Source organism: Monodon monoceros, unplaced genomic scaffold, assembly GCF_005190385.1.
Source record: "Monodon monoceros isolate NGI ecotype Baffin Bay Population unplaced genomic scaffold, NGI_Narwhal_1 Super_Scaffold_21, whole genome shotgun sequence".
Lineage (NCBI taxonomy): Eukaryota > Metazoa > Chordata > Mammalia > Artiodactyla > Monodontidae > Monodon > Monodon monoceros.
Genome location: NW_021703778.1, coordinates 80,248,527 through 80,258,020, shown reverse-complemented (window position 1 = coordinate 80,258,020; position 9,494 = coordinate 80,248,527). Strand labels below are relative to the sequence as shown.

The 9,494-nt window shown below is 42.5% G+C and overlaps 1 non-coding gene across 1 annotated transcript; it reads left to right on the top strand.

Annotated features, from left to right (window-relative positions):
* Nucleotides 1–9,147: 9,147 nt before the first annotated feature.
* LOC114905276 lies at nucleotides 9,148–9,251 on the top strand. The gene has a single exon (XR_003796134.1). It is a non-coding gene; the product is annotated as a U6 spliceosomal RNA (small nuclear RNA).
* The last annotated feature ends 243 nt before the right edge of the window (nucleotides 9,252–9,494 follow it).

Below are 9,494 nucleotides of genomic sequence, written 5' to 3'. Positions count from 1 at the left end.
CCCCTTTTCCTCCTGTCTCACTGCTAAGTAATTTTCCAAAGTTGTTGAACCAGTTACACTCTCATCAGCCCCGTAGGAGGGCTCCAGTTGCTTCACATCTTCATCAATGGTATCTTCTGTTTTACTAATTTTAGTCAACCAGTGGTATCTAATTGCATTTTAATTTATCTGATAACTAATGAGGTTGAGCAAATTGTCATTGATTCTTGGCCATTCAGATGTCCTCTTGTAAAGTGTATGTTCAGGTATCTTTTCATTTTTCTATTGCATTTAACTATTTCTTATTAACTTCTTCTGTATATTTTCTGAATACCAGCCCTTTCTCGATTATATGGACTTCAATGATCTTTTCTCTCTGTGTAGTTTGCCTTTTTACCCTCTTAATAATGTTTTTGAGCAAAAAGAAGTTCTTAATGTTATGTGTCTGTTTTATCACTTTTTTTTAATAGTTGGTAGTTTGGCATCCTGTTTCAGAAATCTTTGCCCATCCTAAATTTAGGAAGGTGTCCTATATTACTTTCTAAAAGTTTTATCGTTTTACCCTTTGCATTCAGAAATACTATCAATGTGGACTTGGTTTTTCTGTATGCTGTGAAATAGGGATCAAGATACATGTGCTCATATGGCCATCCCATTGACTCAGCACTTTTCCTGTGGAAACAAATCTCTCAAATACTCTATTACGCCATTTCAGTCAAGTATGACCTCCTTTGTAAAGCCGCCTGTAACAGGATGTCAATATTTAAGTTTAGACACAGGTGTGGAAGTGTGGCAGCTACTGCATCCCAAAGTGAGGCGCCGGGCCAAGGTTCACAAGCTGGGAAGGAAATGAGCTAGAATCACTCCCTTGGTTTTTGGACTTCTCAGGCTGATCAGGGATCCAAGGAAGGAATCAGGTGTGGGAGAAGGGGTTCTGTGATGAGAAGTGTTTGCAAAGGCCATTAGAATGCAGGTGTCAGCCCCTTTGTCTAATGGGGGAATGAGGAAGTGCCTGCCTCTCACTCAAGGCCCTTAGGCTGAAGATCAGTGGGGACATTGGAGAACAAGGGGCCATCTCTTGGTTGGCAGCAGAGTGGACCAGGGTCTGGGCCTCACCTGGGCATCTATGGGGTGAGGAAAGAGATCAACCCACCTAACTGGAGGCTGTGTTGGTCGCACTGGGCCCTTTTATTGGGGCCACTTGGAGGGGCGGAAGCACCCCAAAAACAAGAAGCCAGAGATGTTCGTCAGATTCCTAAGAAAGCTGAAGTTGCTACACGCTACCATTAGAGCAGGCATGTGGCGACTTAGGTCAAGAAAACTGCAGGTGACCCCATGTTGGGAATCTCCGAGGAACAAATAAAAACGCCCACAAGGGCAAGTGAGCCTTCAACATCTGCCAGGCCTGGGGCACAGGATAGGGTGTGCAGTACCCTCCTTCTGCCTCTAAACAGCAAAAGATGCCAGGCCTGGCCCCTTAACAGCAGGTGGGAGCCCCAAACATGGGCCAGAGGGGAAGGCTGACCTTAAATGCATCCTGAGAGATTAACACCAGGAGAACAGAGGACAGTCCATTTGTGATTCAGGTTGTGTTTGTAAATCAGGGGGTGAGGGGGTAGCCAGTTTCTCACCCAGTGGAAGGAACACCCCTTCTGAGTTCCCCCAACTGAATATATTTAAAGAGGTCAGACGGAGGTAAGAATTAAGTTGTATTTTGATTATATCCCCCAAGTCGTGCTCATTCAGTTTCCTGGAGTGTTTACCTGGGCAGGTAGCTAGCTCCCTAATCAGCACTGCCTGAGGCCAAGGTGCCTGAGTACAGGGCCTGTCACACCTGTGTGGCGCGGTCCTCCTGTAAACCCACAAGAGCCTTCAGGGCAGGACCCCACCTTGTGCCCTGGGGCAGAGCTGTGCTCTTTGCTGCACAGTTGCTTGCATTTGTAGGTGCTCAAGCAACCTTTGCCAAAGAAGTGGATAGAGAAACAGTAACCAGCTGCTGAGGGAGGGAGGAAAAATCCTCTTTCAGGCCGCTGTCCTGGTATGTGAACGCCCAGCCACTCACAACTTACCCACAGGGAGAGCCTTAAAGAATGCAAGTGGCGCATCTTAATCGGAGATGACACAAACAAAATGCATTATTTACCCTTTATTTCTAGTTATCTCAAATGTGCATTATGTTCCTGGAACCTCAGTGCAAACCATGGGATCAGCTCTCAAACTTAAAACCAGGGGCATTTTGTATGTTTGCTAGGGAGCAAAATATCTTGCTCTAAGAGGCATTAAGGAGGTAGAGCATTTCTCATTCTTGAGTTTGTTCTTTCCCCTTTTTCAAGACTCTGAAGGTTTTACAGATATCATCGTGCAATTTAGAATTTATTCCCCCTGGAGAGTCAGGTGGCTTCAAGGTGATTTATATCAAGTGAGGTTTAAAGAATTATGGAGAGTGGTGATAAGAATTAAGGTAAGGGGAACACTATGGAAGTTCCTTTAAAAACTAAAAATAGAGCTACCATATGATCCTGCAATCCAACTCCTGGGCATATGTCCAGAGAAAACTCTAATTTTAAAAGGTACATGCATAGTTCACTGCAGCGCTGTTTACAATAGTCAGGACATGGAAGCAACCTAAATGTCCATTGACAGATGAATAGATGAAGAAGATGTGGTATATATATATATATATATACATACACACACATACATACATACAATGGAATTACTCAGCCATAAAAAAGGATGAAGTAATGCCATTTGCAGCAACATGGATGGACCTAGAGATTATCATACTAAGTGAAATAAGTCAGACAGAGAAAGACAAATATCATATGATATCACTTATATGTGGAATCTAAAATATGACACAGCTGAACTTATCTATGAAACAGAAACTCACAGACATAGAAAACAAATTTATGGTTACCAAAGGGGAAAGGGGGGTGGAGGTAGGGATAAATTAGGAGGTTGGGATTAACATATACACACTACTCCATATAAAATAGGTAACCGACAAGGACCTACTGTATAGCATAGGAAACTATAGTCAATATTTTGTAATAACCTCTAAGGGAAAATAATCTAAAAAGTAGTATATATATATTGGGTGGGCCAAATTTGGTTTCTTCCAGAAGATGGCTCTAGTAGCACTTAGTTGTCTTTAACTTCATTCAAAACAATTTTGTTAGATTACATGTGACAGCTGTCATATCAGCGTGCATTTAAAAAAAATCAAAATTGATGAATTTTTGTGTAGACATTTTAATATTGAAGATGGAAGGAAAAAGCAACATTTTCAGCATATTATGCTTTATTATTTCAAGAAAGGTAAAAACACAACTGAAATGCACAAAAAGATTTGTGCAGCATATGGAGAAGGTGCTGTGACTGATCGAACATGTCAAAAGTGGTTTGCGAAGTTTTGTACTGGAGATTTCTCACTGGACAGTGCTCCACGGTTGGGTAGACCAGTTGATAGTGATCAAGTCAAAACAATAATTGAGAACAATCAATGTTATACCACGTGGGAGATAGCCAACATACTCAAAATATCCAAATCAAATGTTGAAAATCATTTGCACCAGCTTAGTTATGTGAATCGCTTTAATGTTTGGGTTCCACATAAGTTAGATGAAAAGAACCTTCTTAACCATATTTCCACATGCAATTCTCTACTGAAACATAATGAAAACGTTTTGGTTTTAAAACAAATTGTGATGGGCGATGAAAAGTTGACACTGTACAATAATGTGTAACGGAAGAGATCATGGGGCAAGCGAAATGAACCACCACCAACCACACCAAAGGCTGGTCTTCATCCAAAGAAGGTGATGTTGTGTATATGGTGGGATTGGAAGGGAGTCCTCTATTATGAGCTCCTTCTGGAAAACCAAACCATTAATTCCAACAAGTACTGCTCCCAGTTAGACCAACTGAAAGCAGCACTCGACAAAAAGCATCCAGGATTAGTCAATAGAAAACCCATAATCTTCCATCAGGATAACACAAGACCACATGTTTCTTTGATGACCTGGCAAAAACTGTTACAGCTTGGCTGGGAAGTTCTGATTCATCCACCTTATTCACCAGACATTGCACCTTCAGATTTCCATTTATTTCGGTCTTTATAAAATTCTCTTAATGGAAAAAAATTTCAATTCCCTGGAAGACTGTAAAAGGCACCTGGAACAGTTTTTTGCTCAAAAAGATAAAAAGTTTGGGGAAGATGGAATAATGAGGCTGCCTGGAAAATGGGAGAAGGTAGTGGAACAAAACGGTGAATACGTTGTTCAATAAAGTTCTCGGTGAAAATGAAAAATGTGTCTTTTATTTTTACTTAAAAAACCAAAGGCACTTTTTGGTCCACCCAATTTATATGTATATATAACTGAACTGCTGTGCTGTATACCCAATACTAACAACGATACTATACTGTCAACTATAGTTGATATTGTAAATCAACTATACTTCAATAAAAAATAAAATAAATAAAATAGAAAGAAATAAAGAATTAAGGTAAGGCAAGAGAGAGAGGGAAAGAAAGGAAGGAAAACAATTTTGAGCAGGGATTTAGGACCAGGTGATGTGGTTTAAAGCACAGGGAAAAAAGTGAGATGCTGGGACCCAACATATTATAGCCAGAAGCACTGGCTGCTGCCCTGGGGAGCTGCTCCATGGGAGTGGAGGGAAAGCAATGACATCACTCTGGGCTACACCCTGATGTAGTAACTGAGAGCCTGCCGCCCACTTCACTTCCCCTTTAAGTCCAGGGCCTGCTGGATAATCTGCCTTCTTCATCCTTCACACCTTTTTAGGTTGGAATGCTTCCCATTACTGGTTTGGGAAATCAAGCTTTCATCAGCTCACAAACCAATCAATTAACAAGGTTTAGCATAAGGCTCATTCCCTCACTGCCCTTTCTCGTTCTGTTTTGGTCACAGTAACACTCCCCTCCTGTGTGTGCCCTTGACTAAACTACAATCAGAATGGGAAGAAACTCGGTGCCCCCAGACTCTGACCTACACCTCTGTTGACTGGAAAAGAAATGCACAAGCTGAAAGTTGAGAATTATGTTTTATTTGGTGAACAGAACTGAGGACTAAAGCCTGGGAGGCAGCCTCTCAGGTAGCTCTGAGGGATGGCTCTGAAGAGGGAAGGGAGGAGCCAAGACATATAGGAGTTCTTGCAACAAAGACCAGGTGGTCAGAACATCAGAAGATTACTGTTAATTAAAGAAAACCAGACATCTCAAGTTAAGGAATTCAGCGCTTTTCTGTATATGGGAAGATGCAAGAGTCTGGGCTCACTGAAATCGTTCCTTTGATCTGCACCTCAGCTCCCTGGGGCCAGTATCCTGTGTTTTCGTCATCCTGAATCCCCTCAGGGTGCACCGTCAGGGGTGGCTGCAGTGACCGACTGCTTGATGTCGGGCATCCCGTTTCCATCCCACGTTCCCTCAGGGCTCACCACCCAGGGAGGCTGTAATGTGATGGCTTGGCGGCTGCAACATCCTCTGTTTCCTGATCTGGCAGGCAACGTTTTTCCTTTCACACCTCGCTTAACCACCCCTGTTGCTGCGGTGCCCAGGGTCTCACCGTGCGTGTGGGCTTCATTCCCTGGGACAGGCTGCTGACTTCCTTCGCACTCTGTAAACCAAGCTGGGAGTTGGTTCCATCTCTCTCAGTATTCTAAAGGGTCCCCTTTAACTCAGGATTTGATGGAGCAACCCAAAAGTCTTGTTGTGAAGAATGGAGCCACATGGTATAGAAAGGGAGGTTGAGTATGTGAAGTTTGACAGTCATAACCTCAAGGACAAATGATTGGGTTGGCCAAGAAGTTTGTTCGGGTTTTTCCTAAGATCTTATGGAAAAACCCAAATGAACTTCTTGGCCAATCCAATACTTTAAAATACAGTGAATTAATAGATAATTTGAGGCATAGTAAAGCAACAGATCAGCAGATGACTGCCATTGGAAAGATAGTTTGTGACTCAGAGTCACCTGGAGGAGGGGGCACGCCACACCACAGGGGGCCACAGGGGGAAGCACCAGGAAGTCAGAAGGCAGAGGGAGTGAGGAGAAAATGTGGGCAAGAGCCATTACTGTGGTTTCCATGGGAAGGACCAGGCCAGGCAGGGTAAGCAGGCTTAGGGTTGGCTGGTCTGAATAGTTTCAGTAGGTTCGGGGCCCTAGGGGGTGTCCCTAGTTATCGGGTTCCTGGCCCTGGGGTGATTAGGGCAGCAGGGACAGTGGCCTGGAGTGTGAAACCCCAGCAGAGTCTGTAGCTGGGGATGTGGGCTCTGAATTGGTAGGTTTGTATAGGAAGGGACATTTTTGAGGATGGGTTCTTTACCATCTCTAGGAATTGGCCCTGGGAGAGGCTGTTTCTCCAGGATCAGCAAGGCCCCAAGTTGCCAGAGCATCAAATATAGGTAATAAAAGATGGTTCATCCACAAATGCAACTCCTTTGCAGTGCCAGCTCATTTGGGGGTGGTGGGAGTGAAGCCAAATCCAGCCTCTGTACCCCAACACCAAATTAAATCTTGGAGACAGAGTTTTGGGTGGAGTAGAAAATAATAGCTTTATTGCTTTGCCAGGTAAAGGGGGCCACAGAGGGCTAATGCCCTCAAAACTGTGTGTCCTGACCTGGAGGGGGTAGTGAGAAGTTTTATAGTAATGGTTCAAAGAGGGCGTGATCAGCTCATGGACATTCTTCTGATTGGTTGGTGGGGAGATCAACCTTCTGGTTCCAACCAGTCTGGTGTCTATGTGCTTGTGGGCAGCATATAGTTAACTTCCAGCTGGTGGGGGTTTCAGTATCTGCAAAACAGCTCAAAGATATTGTCATGTGTATCCCTTGAGGGGAAACCAGGACCCTGCCCAAGGCTGCACTATTGTTTCTCGATTGATACTCCCTTGTCTCTGCATCCCCTCCCTTCCCTGATTAGCAACTGTTTGAACCTGCCTCTTGGAACTCAGAGAAGGTCATGGAGGCTGAATGAAGCCTATTTCCTGTAATCAAGAAATGGGGGACACAGAAAGGCTTTTGTGCCCAGAAGCCCCACAGGGTCCTGCTTGGTTTCGGGGAAAGTGCAGTACTGACCGGACATGTGGTCCCGTGATCATGGTGACCCCTCCTTCCCAAAGGAGATGGAATCGCTGAGGTGGGGTACCTCTGCCCTGCTGGCTACACCCTTCTGTACTGGAGTGTTGGCCACCCGCTGGCCCTCTCCTGTATGTCACACGTCTCCAGAGGAGCTCCTGGCAGCTTAACCCTGCCTGGCACTGCACTACCATAGGAAACTCACTTAAAAGTCATTGTGGAACCCGTGATTTGGGCACTGAGAACCTCCAAGGACAGCCTGTCCACTCCACCCAGCAGTCCTCCGGAGCAGATACCATAACTGCAAAGATAGGCTCAAGTTCAAATTTAAGTGCTTCAGGTAGGTACGGCTGACTCCTTCTGTCCCTATTGGTGATGCCCTGGTGCAGGCAGTGCTGAAAGGTTGGTTTGAATCCCTTCCCCTCTCTGTTCAGCAACAGGGAAGGTCCCATGTCTGCACACCTTGACCTTGGTCCCTTTTGGTTGTCCCTCTCTGTGGTCTTCTCTGGATTACACCCACAAACCTCTCTGGGCACAGGGCCTGGGTGTTGCTGTTTATCATCTTGAGCCCCATTTACATACTGGCTGCAGTAGCAGTGATGGTTCTAAACATAAAAGCCTTTATTTTACTTTTTTATTTTTTCATTAATTAGCTCTAATTGTTGGCTTTTTCAATTTAATTTTTATTTTGTATTGGAGTATAGCTGACTTCCAATGTTGTGTTAGTTTCAGGTGTATAGCAAAGTGATTCAGTTATACATATATCCATTGTTTTTTTTGGATTCTTGTCCCATATAGGTTATTACAGAATATTGAGTAGAGTTCCCTGTGCTCTACAGTAGGTCCTTGTTAGTTATTTTATGTATAATAGCGTGGCTATGTTAATCCCAAACTCCTAATTTATCCCTCCCCGCCCGCCCCCTTCCCGTTTGGTAACCATACATTTGTTTTCTAAGTCTGTTTCTGTTTTGTAAATAAGTTCATTTTTGTCATATTTTAGATTCCACATATAAGTGATATAGATATTTGTCTTTCTGTGTCTGACTTACTTCACTTAGTATGATAATCTCTAGGTCCATCCATGTTGCTGCAAGTGGCATTATTTCATTCTTCTTAATGGCTGAGCAATATTCCATTGTATATATGTACCACCTCTCCTTTATCCATTCATCTGTCAATGGACATTTAGGTTGCTTCCATGTCTTGGCTATCGTAAATAGTGCCACAGTGAACACTGGGGTGCGTGTATCTTTTCAAATTATGGTTTTCTCCGGATATATGCCCAGGAGTGGGATTGCTGGGTCATATGGTAGCTCTATTTTTAGTTTTTTAAGGAACCTCCATACTGTTCTCCATAGTGGCTGTACTACTTTACATTCCCACCAACAGTGTAGGAGGATTCCCTTTTCTCCACACCCTCTCTGGCATTTATTGTTTGTAGACTTTTTGATGATGGCCATTCTGACTACTGTGAGGTGATACCTCATTGTAGTTTTGATTTGCATTTCTCTAATAATTAGCAGTATTGAGCATCTATTCATGTGCTTTTTGGCCATCTGTTCGTCTTCTTTGGAGCCTTTCTTTATATCTAGTCTCTTCAGGGCTTTAGCCCATGCTCCAACTGTAATGTTTTTCTTATAGTGTTGAATTATGAGAGTTCTTTATATATTCTAGATATGAGTCTTTTGTCAGGTATGTGGTTTACAAGTATTTTCTCCCAGTATTTTCTCTGTAGCTTGTCATTTTATCTTCTTAACATTAAGGGTCTTTCTCAGACCAAAAACGTTTAAATTTTGATGAAGTCCAATTTATTGATTTTGCTTTTGATGTTGCCAAGCCCCAGGTCCTAATGATTTTTCTCCTATGTCTTCTAAAGATTTTATAGTTTTGTTTTACATATAAATCTATGCTCCATTGACTTAATTTTTGTATAAAATGTGAGGTTGAGGGGTTTTTGCTTATTTTATTGTCTTTTTGCTGATGGATATCCAATTTGCAAACATATCCATTTTTTGAAAAGACTCTCCTTCCTCCATTGAATTACTTTTTCACCTTTATCAAAAGTCAGTTGGCCAGCACTCACTTTGGTAGCACTAAAATTGGAGCGATTCAGAGAAAATTACCATGGGCCCTGTGCAAAGATGACATGCAAATTTGTGAAGTATTTCATATTTTTTTTAATGTTACTGAATTGTAAGCTTAAAAACAGTTAAAATGGCAAATTTGGTTATCATTTTATTATTATTTCATTATTAATTTCATTTTCTCTTTTATTTATTAGTTATTTTATTTTTTTATTTTAATTATGGGATAAATTAGGAGTTTGGGATTAACGTGTGCACACCACTACATATAAAATAGATAACCAGCAAGGACCTATTGTATAGCACGGGGAACTATACTCAATATTGTGTAGAAT